The sequence below is a fragment of the Suricata suricatta genome, chromosome 10 (assembly GCF_006229205.1).
Source record: "Suricata suricatta isolate VVHF042 chromosome 10, meerkat_22Aug2017_6uvM2_HiC, whole genome shotgun sequence".
NCBI lineage: Eukaryota > Metazoa > Chordata > Mammalia > Carnivora > Herpestidae > Suricata > Suricata suricatta.
Genome location: NC_043709.1, coordinates 105564377 through 105585550, shown reverse-complemented (window position 1 = coordinate 105585550; position 21174 = coordinate 105564377). Strand labels below are relative to the sequence as shown.

At 38.9% G+C, this 21174-nt stretch overlaps 1 long non-coding RNA gene across 1 annotated transcript in view; it reads right to left on the bottom strand.

Moving 5' to 3' along the window:
• Nucleotides 1-160: 160 nt before the first annotated feature.
• Nucleotides 161-21174, bottom strand: part of LOC115303428 — a 31014-nt gene continuing 10000 nt past the window's right edge. Inside the window, exons 2-3 of the long non-coding RNA XR_003914052.1 lie at nucleotides 18814-18920; nucleotides 161-1511 (exon numbers count right to left, since the gene is read on the bottom strand). This is a non-coding gene — a long non-coding RNA (uncharacterized LOC115303428). The remainder of the gene's footprint in view (nucleotides 1512-18813; nucleotides 18921-21174) is intronic.

The following is a 21174-nucleotide window of genomic DNA, read 5'->3' as shown; positions in this document are numbered from 1 at the left end:
GGGTGCTCTCCTTATCTCTCAAATAAAAAACAAAATGAGAGAGAGAAAAAAGAGAGAAAAAAGATTCTACTTGTTTTGTAATCTGCATTTTCATTCCCAAAGGGTATCTCATGCCCGGTCTAATTCTGCAGGATTCTCTTTTTTTCAGGCTGCATGCTTGATGTTAGTATCAGCCTTATTAGTGGATGGCCCCAAGTCCAGAAGTATTTTGAAAGCAGCTCTTGCTTGCAATAGTAGGGACACATGAGCCTGTACGTCAGTCCCTTGATGGTAAAAGTATCTGACAGGGTTTGGGTACTCAGAGTTCTGCTTATAGTTATTCTGCCAGGTTTCATCATCTGCATTTGGCAGTTTATCCTTTTCCTTTCTATCTTTCTTTTTAGAAAACATTTTTTTTCTTTTAATCTCCGTATGCTCTTTTAGCAAATTTTACTTGTACTAGTCACCTCAACAAAAGGGAAAATATTTAAAACTAATAAAAAGAGGCAGCAAGGAAGATAGTAGAAAAATCTTTATGCTGAAGTCAGGCAAGCCCTCGTCAGACCCACTGACCTGAAGCCACCGACCTCATATCATCATCTATACAACGATGAGTTGCTTCAATATCCTCATCTGTAGAATGGGTTTAATCAGAACTATCTAAGGCAGAATTTCTAAAACTTCATTAATCTTTGGAGACCTTTAAAAAAAGAACCTTATTGTTAACTCAAAATGTTTTCTAATTTATTGCGACTGAGCTCCGTGTAAACATAAAACGAGGTTTGAGTCCTTTATGCTTATATCTCTTATGTGAATTTTATCATTCAACTAACACTAACTGCCTAACTGACAACTCCCAAAATCTCAGTCGCTTGCACATTCAGTATTTGGGGATTTTATTTACAGTTCGGTTTGGCTGGTGTCAGCTGGACTAGGTGGGGCCTGGTACCAGGTGACGAGTAGAATCACTTCTCCTCATGTCTTCATTTTGAGATCAGAGGCTACAGGGGGTATGAGGGTTTTGTTTTGCTGTTTGGTGGATTTCTTTGGCTCTTTGGGTTTTGGGGGTGTTTTAAATGATGCATCACAGGACTGAAGGGGACACACCAAATCATGCACATGTATTTAAAGCCCCATCATGTTTATTAACATTCCTGCCAGGTCCAGCCTCAGTGGGGCAAGGAAATATCCTCAGCTGACTCTAGTGGAGATACTACAAAGTCCCTTGGCAAAGGGCATGGATGAACAGACCTGCAACAGGAAGTATATGAAGAATCGAGAACAGCATTCAATCTACCAAAGTCTCTTTCAAATAATATTCACTTTGCTCCCTGATGTGACGTACTTCCCCGCTGCCTCTCAAGACGTGTAAAAAGTCTCATCCAATCATGGCAGCAGAGGCTCAAAGTTCAGGATCTGTGCTTTACATTGGGGCCAGGTGTGGCTCTTCTTTAATAAAAGGTGAAAGATATATGCTATCTGACGAGAAACCAGAGTATTGGTGTGGCCTTCTTGATCCAGATACTTATAAGCTAAAACAAAAGGAAGGACTCTGTCACCCTAATATGCCAACATACGGTCATGAAACAGGGAAGAGAAATCGCAGTAAATACTCCTATTTGAAAAGGGAAAGAATGGGAGGCATTTAGGGGTAAACTGGTCCATAGGAACTCTGAAACAGGAAAGTATTGGCCAGTTTCCCCAGTAGGGTAGGGAACAGCCCTTTATTAGGCCCTGACACTGTTCCCTGGGAATAACGTGGCAGTCCCTTTTTTCTCGATGGCCTTGCTCTGCCTCAGACATGACCTACCTTTCCCATTCTTCTGGGCCACATCTGAAAACAGAATTGCAGAATATTAGCAACTCTCTCATTTATTTGCTACCTGTAGACAGTTGGGAGCCCAGAGCTCTTTTATCCATCTCAAAGTCAGCTTCTTAATCTATGACGGTGGTGCTTTTGCAAACTGGGCTCTCAAAAATCTGTTGGATTTTTGATGCAGGTAATTACAGCCAATCCGTGTGCCAAAATCCACACTGTAATTTTTGTGAGGCTTGTCTCTCTCTAGACTTAATTACAAGTACTTTGGGTTCTTAACCACTTTTCTCAAAGTCATTTTGTCCAGGTGAAAGTGTCGACTGCCAGACATTGCCTTAAGGTTTGTCTTAATGAGATGGGGCTTAGATTTTGTTATTTCTGTGAGGCCATTTTAGTAGGTCTTTCAGATACGAGGTATTTTTCAATATTATCCTTCACTGATTGGAAATGAGAAATAATTTTATTTATCAGCCTTACAGCTTCTGGACTTTCTAGGCTCTCTACATTCCTTCTTGGTTTTACCTGCAACTGACCAATTTTTCTGAGCTCATCACTTTCTTGTTCTACCTTTTCAAATGCAGCAAAGTACAGTCTGTTCACATAATCAACATTCTCATTGAGCACTCTCTTGTCGAATGCCACAGGTTCATTAGGTACAGTTTTTTTTTTTTTTGGCCTGTGTGTTGCTGAAAGCGACAGCTTTGCCAATGTTTTGCTGCCATCTAAACAGGTTGCTTTTATCTCCCCAGCCTCCTATACCATTCTGCCTTCTCTAGCAAAAGGTCCTGCAAAGTCACAGGACACAAGCTTGGCCATATAATCATATAATAGAGAAAGAGAGAAAAATTGGGAAGAATAATCCAATTTACCACACTGATATAAATTACCACATATTTGTAAATTTGTTAAAATACTCATAAAGACAACAAAACTCAAGGAAATAGCATTAACAATGTGATGATGTTTTCTTGCTTAACCACATCAGAGCTCAAATATTAATACTGCTGTGATGCATGTTCTTTAGAATATGACTATCCTGCCACATGCCAGGGGATGTCTCAAGCTCTTAGCCTTATTCCGAATTTGAACTCCTGCCAAGCCATCATTCATTTCATACAGTGTGAAGTCTTTCGGCCTCTACTTGGCATACATGTATCATCTACATATTAAGTCTGACTTCATACCTTTCTCATTAGTCTACCTCAATTAAGGTAGCAATGAGATACTATGTGACTCTTTGGTTATCATTATTTGATTATAAGATAATCCCCCTGATGATCTAGAATATGCCCCAGTATTTCTGTTAGTATCAGCCTAATTGTTAGGAAGGCGTTGGGCCAGGAATGCTCGAGGCCAATGAGCTGGGTCCATATTACTTACAGCAGGCTTTCACAGACGGGTCCCCTTGACCAGAGCCAAGGGAATTTGGGGGTGGGGGAGGATTATTACAAGTCCTGGAGGATACACAGCATGTCCAAGGGCCACATAGTGAGGTCATAAGTAGAAGGAGAGGAAGGGACCGTGGACCTGGGTCTTTGACTTTCTTGGGGTCTAAGTGTGGGTTCCTAGGTTTTCTTGGGTTCACTGTTTCTTGGTGAATTTAGAACATAAGAGGGCAGGGACTGGGGTGCAGGAAGGAAAAAGCAGGATTTCACAAGCAGTCAGTTATCTAGATTATACATGGCTTTCTGGAAAGGGAACTTCCCAAGTGGGGGCACCCTAACTCCTTATCGAGTTGTTCAGCTAGTGGCCATGCCATACCACTGGCTGTGCGTTTATTTGAGATGGATAGATTTGAAATGAATGGCTCAGCAACCAAAAGCTTAATGTCAGCCACTTGCATTACAATCAAAACAGCTTCTCGTCAGGCACTCACACTGTATTGTGTTAAGCATTCTCATGTTATTTTTGGTATGAAAATACAAGCATTTTAAAATCTCACCACTCGTGTTCTACTGAGAGTAGTAGATCCCCACGCCCAGAGCACTGATCTGAAGGGTGATGGGGGTTTTAAATGACATGACATTGTTTAAAGAGCTTAACACAATACTTGAATAAGTGCTCAGTAATTTTCAGTTTCCTTCCCTTCCCTTTTCACTTTATAGATTAGACTTTCATAGTCCATTGTGAGCATTAATTTGCTCAGCTCTGCCTTCAGGTGGAACATCTGTATAAATCCAGCTTTGTGAATATTTTTAAACTGAGAGATTTTCCATCTGTTTTGGAGTTACACTGGCGCACATTATCCTCACTTGAGCTCTTAATGATATATGTGCGATGGAAACAAGACGTTTTAACGCGTATTCATTCCTGTCTGTGCAGATTATAGCCCTCCCCCCAGCACGGTAAGCAATTCTTTTTTTTTTTTTTTTTTTGCCAGTCTAGTTCTTGGTATCTTTGTAATGCAAAACTAAAGACAGGGAGAGCAACAGGGACAAAGATGATTGAAGAACAAGGGAAAGGAGATTTGATTTCTGGGTCAGCCCTAGGTTTTTTCTTATGGAGAATCCAGGTAATGAGCAAAGCAGAAATGAAACCATAAAAAAGAAGCTCAAGTCTGAATTGATCTCAGTAAGAAAGAGCTTGAGGTGGAGGCAGGAGGAAGAAGACAGAAGAGCCAGAAAAGGTGGGTGTCAGGGGGCTTGGGGGGATTTCAGGAAAACTCTGGAACAAATATGGAGTATGAAAGAAGTGTGGAAGAGAGATGATATTTTTAGAAGTATTGTTGTGGGTTATGGCACAGATCTCCCTATCAGTTCTTGAGAAATGTATATAAAATATTAACAGAGTTTTAAACTTATTTGGGGCTACAGGAGTGTATATTTCTTCAAACTGAATGCTATGCTAAAGTTGATTCACCTGAACCCCATATACACACACATGTACACGATTTATATTTGGATCATAGGTAGTCCTTCCTAACTAAACAGCTAGCATCCACATTACATATTCTCTTTAAATTCAGTCTGGGTCTCTACCTCATCTTTCACCCACTCAACCTGGGCAACCGCCTCCTTCCAGACTGCGTGGGAGAGAAATACACTTTTATTATGTTTGAACCAGTGACTTACGGAAGTATTTGTTACTGTAACTTAGCCTATACTATAATCCATACCCTTAAAATATATTGCTTTCAGTTTAAGAAATTATTTTTTTCATGTTTTATTTATTTATTTTGAGAGAACGAGAGAGAAAGTGTGTGTGTGTGTATGAGTCGGGGAGAGAGGGGCAGAAAGAAAGGGAGACAGACAGAATCCCAAGCAGGCTCTGCTCTGTGAGAGCAGAGCCCAACAGGGATCGAACTCATGAACCATGAGATCATGACCTGAGCTGAAATCAAGAATCCGGATGCTGAACGAACTGAGCCACCCTGGCGCCCCAGTTTACAGAATTATTGATTAATGGGTAATGTAACTTTTATATACCACTCTCTGTACTATGCAAACAATCTGACGTAGTAAAAAAAGTTCAATCATCAGAGAAATGCCATTCACTGGTATGAAGATTCATTTCCTTGTACCACTGTGTTGTGATTGATTAAAATAAAGTTTTGATGTGCAAAACTAGACCAAACAATTGTGAACCAGCTGCTAGCTGAACATTCTCAATAGCATTTATTCACTAACTTATGAAAAATAGTGAATGGTTTCCAGTTTCCAGACCAGCGTGCTTAGAAGTCATCTCTCCTATCCATAGAAAAAAAGCTGAATGAACTGAAATCAACAAGTCTTCTGGGATCCATTAGAGAACTGAGGTCACAGGGCAAACCTCTGCCCCCAAAACTGTGGAGACAGGTGAATCCCACCAGGAAAAACCTCCTAGAGATCCAACACCAGGGTAGGTAACCTAAATTGTAATGGACAAATCCGAGAGGCTATGTGCTGACAAGTTTGAGAATAAAAACTCCAGAGTAGGATCCAGCCTTGGGAAGGTGGGTGGCACTTTTATGAGTTTTGCCTCCAAGAGCTTTACCAGGTTCTCATAGCAAAGATCAGAGAAAATCCGCCTCTTGTTTCTGGTAGAGAACCCGAAAAAATATTGAATACTTAATACATAATGTACCAGGCAATGTATTCGTTGGCGTCACAGTGATAAACAAAAGCTCTCCCTTCATGGAGCTTAAATGCTAGCAAAGAAATAGGACAATAAACAACATAGTTTCAATTAGTGATTAGTGGTATGAAGAAAATAAGGTAAAATGAGGACTGGAAAGTATGGGGGAGGTTTGGATAAGGTGGTCAGGGAAGATCTCCCTGAAGAGGTGGTATCTGAGCTGAGGTCTGAATGGATTAGAAGCTCACTCTGTAAAAGCAGAGAGATCCATATTCAGTCCACTCACGTTTTTTAATCCTGACCTTCTAGACATGCATGGACACCATGGAACACAGAGAGAAGCTGACATTAACAGTCTGATGTCCAATGTATCAATAAAGTCACCTGCTTGACCTCTGATGCTTAAGGTTAATGGATGAGGAAAAGAAAGTCTTCAAATTCCTGGATGAGTCACACAATAGGTCTGTCCTCCAACCCCCCTAATCTGTCATTCTTTCATAGAAGCCCTTCTGAATTTTGTGTACTCTTTGTTGAGATTGCTTTTGATGGGCTGATTAGTTACAGTGTACTATGACAATATTCTTCATTAAATAAAATGTTCTGTGATTGGTTAATACAGCTTCCATTTATTTGAATAATACAACTTTATTTCTATCGCTAATCAATCTGTCAGCTGGTTAAATATACTGTCTGTAGTAATTTTTATTTCAGAAATTGGGCTTTTAGTCAGGACCTTTAGTGCCTATGTTGACATCATTTCTATGGAAAAGTCAGATTCAAATGATATCCAATGGTATCACTTTGACAAACAACGCTGTTTCCAGGAAACGCTGGATTCTGTATATAATAACTTAAAAACTTGAACACGATGGTTTTCACACTCTTTGTGAGCAGCGGAGGCTCTGTCTGTAAAACATTAATTCAGGGCTGTTCTCGATGAAGAGCAGGAAGAGATCAGCACCTGCCTTCCCCTGAAAAGTAATACTCATTTTTTATACAGTTGTTTACATTCCAAAACCAGAGGAGAGGGTATTGAAAAGCCTAAAGTAATGGTTTACAAACTGTGCCCCCAGAAATAGCTACATGGAGCTGTCTTAGGAGGTGGGTAGAAAACAGAAAGAAGAGGCCGTGAGAGGCTGGCAGGGGAGCAAGGAGAGGTGGGGCCCATTTTCATCAAGAGAGACAGACTACGCTGTGGTGACATATGATCTCAGCGGCATCACACCACAGGTGCTTGTTTCTCTCCTTACAAACACCAGGGAACAGCAAAAGACCTCTCTTCTATCCGGTAAGTCTAGGGTCCAGCTGTCATGGTGTGATGCTCTTATACCAATACAGGGACGCCACTGTTGCTGCAACAGGGAGGAGAGACATGGAGGGTGCACAGGGGTTTTAAGGCCAGCTAAGTGACATGCTTCACTGGCAGGAAGGCAGTCACCTGGCGTTAACCTAACTTCAAGGGAGCCTGGAAAACATAAGTAGGCACCTGGAATATACAGGGAGCACAAACTATTTCTGGAACAGGCCCTACTGCTGCTCTGATGAGAGTAACTATTTATTTATTTGCTTACATATGATGTTTCCAAGGGATATTTTACCCGAAGAATGCATTTTCTGGCATATATATATATATATATATATATATATATATATATGTAAAGGCACTGATACAAAACTACAAATGATTATTTCAAATTTAAGATTGCCTCATTCTGGAGGCGCCTGGGTGGCTCAGTCAGTTAAGCATCTGACGTTTGGTTCTGGCTCAGGTCACGATCTCACGGTTTGTGAGTTTGAGCCCCATGCCACGTTCTGTGCTACCTGTGCAGAGCCTGCTTGGGGTTCTCTGTCTCCCCCTCTCTCTCTGCCCCTCCCTTGCTTGCTCTCACTCTCTCTCAAAATAAATAAATAAATTTTAGTATTCCCTCGTTCTGGTGTGCTTCTGGGAAACTTTCGTAGTCTGTCCACGTTCAGGAAGATTGTTGACGTACTGACTTGGCATAATCAAGAAACAAGGACATCATGCCACATGGATGCTGCTTCTGTTCTCAGACAGGGAAAGTATTGGTGCCTACCATTCATTCCATCCTTTTTCTAGTCTTTTTCTAGTCTTCTCAGGCGACAGAGATTAGAAATTTAGGATTTACATTTCCCAGACTACCTTGCAGCTTGGGTCCTGAATGTGATCTAAGTTTGGCAAATAGGACGCACCCTGCAGTGGATTTGGCATTTGGAAGTAAGATAGAGGCCTTACCTCAGCTGTTTTGCCATTTCTTGTCTCAAGCCTCCTCATGGAGACATTCAAGTTTTTCATACCATCCCAGCAGGGGCTCCAGTGTCTACACACAAGGTCAATGGGTATCAGAGGCACAGTGCAGGACACTGAGGCTGCTTGTGGGAATCATAGTTCTGGAACCAACAGAAGTGGTGGCTTCTTCACGATGGTGATTCTTGACTATGACACAGGGTGGTGGTGGTCTGGAACCAGTAGCTCCCTGATCAGGGACGAGTAATGGAAGCTCTTTTGGTGGTCCCACTTCGTAGTGCACTTAGGGAGTCATTTCTAAAAAATCTACCTAGAATTTACCTATTTAGCACCTCTCTTGCCCCTGGTTTTAAGCTCTTAATGATTTCCTACGTCATTTAATATCCTGTAATTCCTTCCTGATTAAATGAGATAGAATAAATTCTATTTACGTCAATTAAGTCCTGACTGATACAAGACCAAAATGTGGAACAATTATAAATCTTATCTTGATAAAGTAAAGAAAAATACTATGTGGCAACATTTTAGTAATTTACTCGAATAGTCTCCTTAACTTCCAGGATAAGTGCAATTCTTAAGCTCTGTTTTTGGTTTTTGGTTTTTAGCATTTTGTAGAGGGTACTGGTTTTTATAAGTGAACTAAAAATGGGCTAAAGATGAGAGAGGAGGGGGAAGTAGCCTAAAAAATGTAACCGAAGCTAAGGTTATTCTTCCTTTTCTTTCACAGCAGGGATCAGTAAACATTTTCTGTAAAGGACCGACAATAGTTCAGTTTTTGTGGCTCCTATGCTCTTTCACAGCTACTCAGCTCTGCTGTTACAATAGACGTTATGTAAATGAGAGGGCGTGGTTATAACCTAATAAAACTTTATTTACATAAATAGGCAGTTGTCAGATTTGGCCTGTGGGCCATAGTCTGCCAATCCCTCTTCCAAAGTAATAGTATCCTAAATTTTGTAGATGGGCACCATGGCTACTTGGAATAAAGACTGACTTTGCCAGCTTTCCTTGTAGTTAAGTGTGGTATTGTGATTAAATATGATCTCTGGGATACAACGAGAAGTAGTGTGGGGCTGGAAGAAGCACGCATTTCTTTCTCCTGCTCTCCCTTTCTGCTTACTGGAATGGGGTCACAATGGCTGTAACTCCAGCAGCCATCTTGGACCAGATAATAATCAGTACAGAAAGTCATGCCTTGGAGAAGCAACAAGACTGGAGATGACTAGATCTTTGATATCTTGGAATGTCAAGTTGGACCCCTGGATATATAAGAAAGAGGTAAACTATTATCTAGGTTAAACCATTTTGATTTAGGTTTTCTCTGTTAATCCCAATCAAATAATCCTAACAGATCAGGCGAAGATTCAAAAAAGCACAGTAAATAAATAAAGAGCTGTTCAATAAATAATATTTTCTGAAATTATAAATGACCATGAATTGAAGCAGACACTACATAAAATAAGGCTATCAGGGGTTGGCTCAAATAATCTAAATGTCAACTCTAGCTATAAAATAAAAAAATGTATTTGGTTTATGGTGTTTGCAATACCTGCATTTCTGTATATGAACTTTCTTTGTAGAAGGTATTTTGATATATGCATGATATGAAATAGAGAAAAATTAATTCATCAAAGGGGAGTAAAAATAAAGAGTAAATTAAAAATTCATAACTAAAACACTCAGCAATTATATGTAGTATTCATATTTATATCACAGTCTAGTCACTGTACTACAGAAATAGCTTTCTTAATTAGTTTTTACAAATACTTTTCTATAGCAACAATACCATTAAAATAGTTTTTCCATTCCTATCCATATTTCCCCCCACCTTCCTATAAAGAGAGTATCACATTGGGTACTATTTGTCTTTCTAGGTTAACGAGAGAAAATCTGAACTAAGCTATAGCTAAGCTCTTTACAACCTTGCTATTTATTCAAAGTGTGGTCCTTAGAAAGACAAAACAAAAGCAAACAAACAAAAAAAGCAAAAACAGACCCATAAATACAGAAAACAAACTGATGGTTGCCAGAGGGGAGGATAGTGGAGGAAAGAATAATTGCACAAAGGGGAGTGGGAGGTACAGGTTTCCACTTATGGAATGAATAAGTCACAAAGATGAAAGTCACATCATAGGGAATACAGTCAATGATACTGAAATAGTATTGTATAGTGACAGGTGACAGGTGGCAGTTACACTTGTGGTGAGCACAGGGTAACGTATACAGTTGCCAAATCACTATGCTCAACCCCTGAAACTAATGTAACATTGTATGTCAGCTATATTTCAAGTAAGCAAAAGAAAGAAAGAAGGAAAGGAAGGTCCTTAGATCATCAGCACTGCCTAGGAGCTAGTTAGGAATGTAGAATCTTGGGCTACACTGAATCATAAGCTGATTTTAATAAGATTCCCCAGGTGACTTTGTATGCAGGTTCAAGTTTAAAATACTGCTTTTTAATTCTTCTGCACTGACATCAAGTAGCAAATATTCTTTAACTTCTGTTAGCTCTTTCAATCTCAAAAAAAAAAAACCCAACCACCTGAATAAAATATTTCTGTATTCCTAAACCACCCACCATACACAGTAACTCAGGTCAAATATCTGGAGACAAGAAAAAGAACTAAAATTAAAATATATGTCTCAAAGGATCACATTCTTTTCCTTTTATGATCTCAAAGCACTTTTGTTTTTTGTTTTTTTTTAATTCAAAGACACCTAGGATTAGCTTGATCTCTGTTCCTGAGGATGAAGAATGAGATTTCAAGTCATAAATCCTTAACAATATGATGTCCTTGCTGTAAAACCATTTCGATGTCCTACAGAGTCAATTAAACTCTGGCAAATAAAACTAATGATTTTATTCCTTGAAATATCAATTTATTAAGACTCTAAAACATAGACTTATATAATACCATTTTTACTATAAATATATGACTGCTATAATTTAAAGAATATGAAAACTTGTATTTTTTTTTTATTCTGGTTAACATACCCAAATGTATGCTTTAGGGATTTAGAGGAGAACACAGATGTAACCAAGGGTTTAAAAGTACAAACCTTGAAGGAAAGTTGAAAGCTCCTAGAATTAAAATACTTAAAGAAAATTGAAAAATAATCTTCTGACCTTTGTCAAAGAATGGTTTCCGGTTGTTCACAATTTCTACCATCAACCAGAAAAAAAAGTCAGTTCTTTATAAAGGATGAGAGTTTTGGATAAGGCATAAAGTTAATAATGGAATCTACCTTTCTTTGAGGGTATTTAGAAATCTAATTGTGGCCTTGACTGGATGTGGAAAGATAGATTCTATAATTCCTCAAGGTCCTTTTCAACTTAGCATTCAATGAATAGTCTCTGTATAAACAAAATTCCATATTGAAAATCAACTCAAACACATTGTACCTTCCACCATTCTACTTTCTAAGCTTTGGCTGAACGGTTCAGAAAAAATGGCAACTATGTTACCTCTTCTAAGGAAAACATAGGTAGTTAGAAAATTGATCCCTTTCATACTGGCACTTTAAAGACTTTTAGTGCATTCCTTATACTTCTTTGAATTCATATTTTATGTGCTTAATAAGTTATCTTCCTGCCAGTTTGACATATCAATTCATGTTTGAATTAAAGGCCTTATTAAATGTCTCAGTCAAGAACAGGAAGATTCAGGGGTGCCTGGGTGGCTCAGTCGGTTAAAGCGTCCGACTTTGGCTCAGGTCGTGATCTTGGGGTTCGCGTTCATGAATCCAAGTCCTGCGTGGGGCTCTGTGCTGATAGCTCAGAGCCTGCAGTCAGCTTCAGATTGTTTTCCTCTCTTTGGCCCACTCCTGCTCACACCCTGTCTCTAATATATAAATATATTTTTTTTTTCTAAAGAACAGAGATCTGTTGCTGAATTCCATGCTGTTTCTATCTGGCAATTTTCAGGTGACCAACCATCCTGTTTTGCCTTGGACTGGAGTTTTTACTGAAACACGAGACTTTCAGTGTTAAAGTCAAGACAGTTGGGAACTCTATAATTTAATAACACATTTTTCTGGGGGTGCCTGGGCAGCTTAGTCAGTTGACTGTCTGACTCTTAATTTCAACTCAGATCTTGATCCCAGGGTTATGGGATCAAAGCCCGCATTGGGCTCTGTGCTGAATGTGGAGCCTGCGTAAGATTCTCTTTCTGCCTCTCTCTCTTTTCCTCTGTCTCTCTAAAATTTAAAAAAAAAATTTAAATAATATATCTTTCTGTGTGTGCATGTGCTCACATGTGCCTGCTCATACAATTTATCATTTTCATGTTCTTCTGTGTTTAACTTCACTTTAGAAGACAGTATAATAAGCAAACAAATATATGCCTTTTTTAACGTGTGTGCTATAGAAAGAAACGTGCCACTAAGCCAGTAGTTAGCCATTTATCAACTCATTAAAAAAAAAAAAGAAAGAAATGGGGTGCCTGAGTGGCTCAGTTGGTTGAGTGTCCAACTTTGGCTCAGGTCAGGATCTCGCAGTCCCTGAGTTCGAGCCCCAAGTTGGGTTCTGTGTTGACAGCTCAGAACCTGGAGCCTGCTTCAAATTCTGTGTCTCCCTCTCTCTCTGCCCCTCCCCTGCTCATGTGCACTCTCTCTCACTCTCTCTCAAAAATAAATAAACATTAAAAAAAAAAACTTGGAATCTGATATCTGTGCTGTTACATAAAAAAGAAAAATTCCCCAAATACTTTGTCTATGGTGCAAGTGAACAGTTACTGAAATGGTGCTTTCCTTTCAGTCTCAGTAAATCCATTTTTCCAAGAGTAAATTCATTTTAATCTTGGGAGGCTGACAGACTGAACTTCATACACTGCAACTGGTGGAGGGCATACTCTGAGCCAGGTGGCTCATCATGTATAATGAAAGGGATTTTCAGCATCTTGTCAATCTCATTTTTTCAAAATATTCATAAAATTGTAGAGTTGCCTGTATCTGTTTCTTTTAAAAAACATGGCAGTGTAAAACAACTGAATCACTGATGCTGAATTACACAACTTCAAACCAACAATGTTTTGAGGATGTAGGGACATTAAATGAATCAATGAAAATCAATGAATAGAGAATGATACTTAAAAATGGGAAAGCACTCATATCATCATTTGAGGCAGTTAATGAAGTAAGCTTTTCCCTTTGAAAACATGTGTCTAATGGGGAATATTAAACATTTATTCTGCCTCTCCAGTTAGACTATATTACAGAGTAACCAAAACAAAACAAAACAAAACAAAACAACAACCCTGCTCGATGAGATAAAGTTTTATTTCATAGAAGAATGTCACCTATTAGGGGAAAGGGAAGGATTGAATTAAACTTTAATCATTGTTGATCCCTACTGAAATTATTGGCCAAGGCAAGAATTGTCAGGTAGTGTTAAAAACATTAAGTGCATGATTTATGGGGAATCTGACATTCACAGAGTGCCAAAGTAATACCACAAAGATTTCTTTCTAGTCACAGGAGGAAAATGTAAGTGTACATTCATGGAGGGATCAGATTTTCATCACCCAAATCCAGTGCTCAAGTTTAGCCCCAAGAAAGGTGGAGTGTTCAAATAGTACATCTTCTGATGTGCACACAATAGACTGCAAACCATCCCCTATGGCGTATTCTAGCCAAAATGTTTACCCTGAACCCAAAAAAGTTTAGACCTAACTTTCAGCATAGGAAAATAGTGGGGATGGGGGAAGTGCAATGACAGCACCAGAAGGCACCCAGACAAAATGAAGATGACTCATTCTGTTGAGATCCTTGGTCTGGTCTATTCAACAAGTTGCCGCACAATGGGAAAAGAATTAAGGATGATGTAAGGATAGAATAAACCAAGAGCCATAAAAACTAGATTCAATATCTAGTTCTAAAGTGTATTATGAAGATAATTGAGGATAATTGAGAAAATTAGAGATAGACAATTAGATCAGGTTAAACTTTTGATTCATAAAGGGAAAGATCATTAGATAGCCAGGATACAAAACAATTTGCAAAGTACTATCTCATTTTAACAAAAATACATACATATATATGTATATACATATATGTGTGGGTGGGTGTGATATTTGAAAGCACTATCAAAAAGATATTAAAGATAAGCTCCAGGATACAAATATAGTGTTTTTCTTTTCTTATTTTTGCTTATTTTCTAGCTTTCTCAAGGTACATATGCAGTGTTTGTAACAATAAGACATATTTCTTTATTAAATAAAGTAAGAGAATTATGCACTGAGGGTAGGAATACCATGATTCAAAGACCTTGGAGATTTATGCCTTTCTGATACCTGGCACTGATTACTGCAATAATTTTAAAAATGACTTTAAACAAAGAATTTTTAATCCTAGGTAAGGACTGTTGGCAAAGATATGCTCATTCTTCTTTTGTTTATTGCTAATAATATGACTTCTGATAATAAGAAAGTGTCTGTTTTAAAGGAAGGAATTAAAAACAAAAACCAAAACCAAGGGGCCACCTGGGTGGCTCAGTAGGTTAAGCATCCGACTCTTGATTTTGGTTTCAGGTCATGACCTTGTGGTTCAAGAGATCGAGCCCTGCATCGGGCTCTGTGCTCACAGTGTAGAGCCTGCTTGAGATTCTCTCTGTCCCTCTCTCTCTCTCTCTCTCTCTACCCCTCCCCCACTTTCTCTCTCTCTAAAAAAATAAACATTAAAAAATAAATAAAAACTAAAAATTAAAAAAAACGGAAGGGCAATGATAGGAAATTTATGAAGATGAGAATGAGGAAGGACAGAAGGGAGGAATGAAAGAGGGAGTACATGATGTCCACTTTGAAGTACTATGATACACATGAGTGAAGCAAGCCTTCTCTGCAGCTTCTACCACTCCACCTACCTGACTTCAATTCATCCCTTTCGGAAGCCTTCTGTCTTCCCAAGTCTGCACAGCCGTTTTAGCCCTATTAACAACTTCAACACACTCTATTAACTACCTACCCACTTACTTCCTTCTCTCCAGACTAATTTTCCTGAGAGTAAAGGTAAAATTTTTGAAACCACTGGATCTCAAGAACCTAGCACAACGCCTAGAATAGAATGGATGCTTACATATTGACTTGTTCAGAGGAAGCTGCCCAAGAAAACACAAACTAATACTTACAGTGGCCCAAGAAAATGCCCTAGCTACTAATACTGCATCTCTATATGTCACAGATATTAAAGAAACACATTCTGAAATAAATGATATCCAAAACAACCAGACAGAGAATTTCTGCCAAAAAGTCTGTAAGCTTCAGGAAATCAATGCTCCCCAAGACCAACTGATGATTTCAGATACTCAAGTCTCTGCTCTTTTTGCAGATTTGAGATTGCAGAGGGCTCCTTTAGGCAGGAGGAAGGTCTGTTTCCTGAGGGTGTAGCATCCAGCTCTCGGGGCACCCTCCAACATTTCCTCCACCTCACTGGGAAGCCAGAGTTGAGTGATAATCAGGAGGTCCAGAGCCAGACCTGCATTTTAACTTCTCATGGCCACAAATGAAGTCCCCAAACTGGCCAGACTACTGGCTCCATTATCTAGTAGCTACATGGCCTGGAACTCAGATTGCTCATCCATAAAAGCCCGAGGACCGTGCCCAGGGCATTGTGTGAGTAATAAATGAAGTGATTCACAGAAAACCCTAGACAGTGCCTGGCACCTAAGAGTTCCGTAATTATCAGCTCCTGTTACTGTTGTTATCCTCGCTCACAGTGAAGGATTCCACTACCTGCCCGGTTATGCAGGGCTGAGTGTCATCTGAGAGGCCTCCGTGCCCCTCCCACGGTAATCAGCGATGTCCACAATTAGCATTTATGACTGCTCCCTTTTCACAGGATACAAGTGAAAACAGTGGACATAATATACAGGCCTCTCATTTTCTAGCCTTCGTGCATTTCTTGGCAGTGCCGTGAGTTTCACCATTTCCTTTCTACCTCTTACACTTGAGCTTTAAGCCACAGTAATTTGTTCATCTTCTTGAGGATGGGACTTTCACTGGGAATCTACCTTTTGTTACTTAAAAACATAAAACACTCTTCATCTGCCCCCTTCAGGTAAAGATGACATTTAACAATAATTGGCAAAATAACTGTTTCCCAAAAGACACTCATGATTTAGAAATGGACCCATCACTGTGTGATTTTGTTCCTGAAAATGACTTCTAGTACCTATGGAAACTCCTATCACACTTTAAAAACTTGAAAACAGAATCTTCACATCTACTTTAAAATCTCTCAAAGAGTTTCAGGGAATCATTAAAGGGCATTTGTTGAAAATAAAAATGTAACACTTTGTGATTCATTTACAAGAACTGGCTGATATCAGGGAAGACCTATAAGCATAATTTCAAGCAAACTCTTTATAAAATCTGTGGATTGGCTGAAAACAAATGGCAAATACAGTCAGAAATTCACCTCTTCTGTGTGAGTCTGTCTTGTCCCAAAGTATGTTTTTAGAAATGACATGAAAAACAAATCTCTAATTAACCTGAACTTGAGTCCCAACCTTTAAATTATTATTAAACCAAGATTTAAAAAAAAATTTTAATGTTTATTTTTTGAGAGACAGAGAGAGACAGAGAGGAGGGGCAGAGAGAGAGGGAGACACAGAATCTGAGGCAGGCTCCAGGCTCCTAGCTGTCAGCTCAGGGCATGATGCAGGGCTCGAACTCATGAACTGAGAGATCATGACCTGAGCAGAAGTCAGATGCTTAACTGACTGAGCTATCCAGGTGTCCCTAAACCAAGATTTTTTAAAAGTATGAAGCAATTCAAATTATATTGTTTTCAGTAAAAATAGCCTACTGATAATATGAATAAATATTTATTTATTTATTAACAATAGTATTTTGTTGGAAGCAAAAATATATTTTTGTATCACTGAGAGATAAAACAATTATTTTAAAATATTGTTTCAGGGGTTCGAGCCTTGCATGGAGTGCCACATTGGCAGTGCAGAGCCTGTTTGGGATTCTCTCTCTTTCAGTCTCTCTTTGCTCCTCCCCCACTTATGCTGTGTGTGTGTGTCTCTCTCAAAATAAATAAACTTAAAATAAAATAAAATATTATTTCTCCTTTGCCTTTAAAAAATCTGTTTTTTGCATTTAACAATTTACATAATGAACATATAGTACATCTTACAATTTACACATAGTAAATTTACATAATGCACAATAGTACATGTATACCATTTACAAATAAATTATTATATACTAGGGGCGCCTGAGTGGCTCAGCCGGTTGAGCGTCCGGCTTTGGCTCAGGTCATGATCTCACAGTTCGTGAGTTCGAGCCCCACATCAGGCTCTGTGCTGACATCTAGCTCAGAGCCTGGAGCCTGCTTCAGATTCTGTATCTCCCTCTCTCTCTGACCCTCCCCTGCTTGCACTGTCTCTCTCTGTCTCTCAAAAATAAATGAAAAACATAAAAAAATTTTTAAAGAAATTATTATATACTAGAGTCACCTGCCCAAATATCTGTACTAATCAGGGTATATAATTTAAAAGGCTTATGCACCATTGCCCCAGATCAATTTTTTTTTCAAAGCATGGCTGGAGAAACATTTGGGTCAGCATCACCATAGGGCGTAAGCCCAGACAACCTGACTTTCAGCATGTATAGATGGGATCTGGAATGTTTAACAAGTACCCCTGCTTAAGGCGGTTCATAGGCTACATGTTAAAAACATGGCATTGAAGGAAATAAAAAGCATTTTGTGGAGCTCATGATTGCCTGTGAATCAGGCACGTAAGTGGTAGCCATACGCAGTGCCCACAGTCTGCCCTCTCCTCCTTCATCTTAAGGGAAATAATTTGCAAAGCTGACTTCCCTCCAGTGTATAATGCTCTGACCCTCAGTGAAGACATTATTTCCTACACGATGGCTCTGTAATAACTGTCCCTGTTAAAAATGTATATTGCCCTGTCAGGGCTTTAGAAATGGCCCTGCTTTCTGTGACTTCAGGGGTTGTAGCATGTGTTAGTCATTGACGGGTCACAGAGGATACACTCATGGAACGGCTTTGGTAAGTGTGATTTTATTTTGATTCATCAGAGGGCTCAAGTTTAGTAAATTAAAAAAAAAAGTAGGGGCGCCTGGGTGGCTCAGTCAGTTGAGCATCTGACTTCGGCTCAGGTCATGATCTCACGGTTCATGGGTTCGAGTCCCGCATCGGGCTCTGTGCTGACAGCTAGCTCAGAGCCTGGAGCCTGCTTTAGATTCTGTATCTCCCTCTCTGTCTGACCCTCCCCTGCTCACACTGTCTCTCTCTGTCTCTTAAGATAAATAAATAAAAAAGAATAAAAAATTTTTAAAAAGTAAATGAGTATGTAAATAAATAAATACATAAAAATTTTAAAACACTAAAAACAACCAGTACCACGCATAGACCCAAGCAAAGGGCCACTGCCCTGAATCTTTCTTTGAAAGATTTCTACATCTCACACACACACACACACACACACACACACACACACATACACACTCATATGCATGCACATGTGTGACCAGCATCATTCAGAGCCCATAAAATGCTTCTGCATATCATTTGCTGTATGTGCTCAAAGTAAAAGGTGATCACATCCAAATGTTGTCAAGGTTTGGGTTGTACTGCTAAGAACATTGGAGGTGAGTGCTCCTTCTAAGAGCAAGGGGAGAAGGCAAATTAAATCAACTCAACAGATCCCATAAATGCAATATAGCTTTACCTCTTGCAGTATTTGTCTTCCAGGACTGTTTGGCATCATTTTCTTGCTTCTCTAATCCATGGCTCTGTAGGTCTTCAATATTTAGCAAATCTTTGCAATGGTTGCACCTGGCAGCAAAAGAACATTTTACAATATTAAACAATTTATATCATTCAAAGATTGGTGTGTAGATCAAGACAAATCATTCATGAAATCAGATACTGATACTTCATATTGACAATCAGCTGTGCATTGAACACTAGTATTAATGAATAATTTAATTATATAAAACAGTTTAATTTTCAAAAATATTTAATAAAATTTCAGCTTTATTTAAAATCCTTTATTTGTTAATTATTGCTTTTTCTTTTCTATTTGAATTTTATGTATGAGTATTTTAGAATAAAAATAGCACTTCATAATATATTAAAATAAATTTAACTTTGAATTTTTCTATATTTATTTTGATATACATTCTTGATGAAAATATATTCATATATTTCATAAATTCAATATTTTTGTATACTTTTAGCAGATTTGCATTTTATTTATAATCTTTCAGAACACAAATTATGAAAAATTACTGATTATAATAACTGTTGCTGAAATGAAGAGAAATAAATCTAATTATATAAATACATAATAAATGATGAATTATATCTCTTTCATTTTATTACTCATCTAAATAATGCCAGTCCAACAACAAAGCATCCAGACATGTGCAGTAACAATGAAACCGACTTGTCTTTGACATTTTCCCAACAAAAACCATAACTTTACATAGTTTTTGATTTTCAAGTTAGAGGGATGCAACATATTTTATTTAACAATGTTTTAGCTTGGTTTGTAATTTTTAAATATTTAGGCATATGGTGTGTAGGCGTTCATTTGTACTCTTGCCTTGAACTAATGTCCTTTAACAAATGCTAGAGGCAGGCCTAACAACTATCACAAACAAAAACAAGACAAAACAAAACAGAACAAAGACACAACAGCAAGAAGTTCATGAAGTCGTAGGAGTTGCTGTCATCTCTTTTAGGCTCCTTAGTCAAAGCTACCGGTTTTCAATCCCCTTGAGATATGCCACTTATAATCATGCTGTGTCTACTCCTACAGCAAAGCAACATTTCCAGATTGCTGGGGCTATTCCAAAGCACGTTGTTTTTCTTTGGTGAACCACTTCACTGCCTGGTGGGAAGGATGTTCTCCAGATTTAGAGAGCCCTCAGAAGAGTCAGCAGTTATTGACTCTTGAGTGTGAACATATACACGAAGATTAACATGAAGTACAACCTTTGGACCATGATGTCGGAGCTGTGGGAAGTCATCACATTCTAGGTGACACCGAGATTCCACCCGCTTCCCATGTAGGAAAAAGGTCACATTCAGAAAGGAAAGCAAACACAATGGCATTGAATTTCCTGCTGTGAAGTGAGGAACCAAAAGGTGTGCAACATATTTAGCTGTGCCTACAATTACGCAGTCAAGTATTTAAAATTCTTTCTACCCTTCCTATGTACCTTCAAAAAGGCAGTTAGTTATAGTTAGGTGACTCAGCAAACAAACCCTGACACCTGCCAGACTGCATTCAAACCATGGCTAACTTAGCGATCAACTTGTAATTTAGGGCCTTTCTATGCTTCTGTGTCCTTCTCTACAAAATGGGTACTGATGGGTGCTTACCCCAAAGGGTGACTGTGAGAATGAGTTAAGTGCCTAGAATAATACATGGGCATGTAGTAAGTATTGTGTTCATATTATGTAATTAAAAAAATTATTTATTATGTCCCCATTTATAAGAGTCCGGAAGAGCAATGTTAGGACATTGTATCTTGAGCTGACTGCTACTGCAGGTCCAAGAAAAAAACTGTTTCATTTGGGTATGTAAGGCTTCTCTTATCCTAGACTTTGGGCTATTTAAATTGCACAATGCATTGGTGTAACACCTTTTTTCCTTTTCCCTTTCTTGTAGCCCACATTCCTTTCTAAACAGGATTTATGTTGGCCTACAACATCAAAGCACACCTAGGAAACTTCAATGAATATCAAAACAAATGGATGGCTAATGACTCAGGATCATTGTGTAGTTCTAGGTGCAGACCTGAGGCCCCAGCCCCCACCCCCAACCAGCTGTCTGGCGATGGGCCTGGGGCCCAGATACTTGGGCAAGACTTTGTCTCCTCTTGCTGAGGAGCAGTGGAGGCTTCTCTCTGTAAGCCTCGAGAACTACCTCACTGCCACAAGTTTATCCACTGAACTCCTCTCCTTCAATCCCTCTCTCCCTTCAACAGTTTTCCAAAGGAGTGTGAAGTTGGAGGGCCAGAGGTAGGTTGCAAGAAGCCCTGAACAAGGAAGGAAAGAAAGATCACGTGCCAACCTCTGT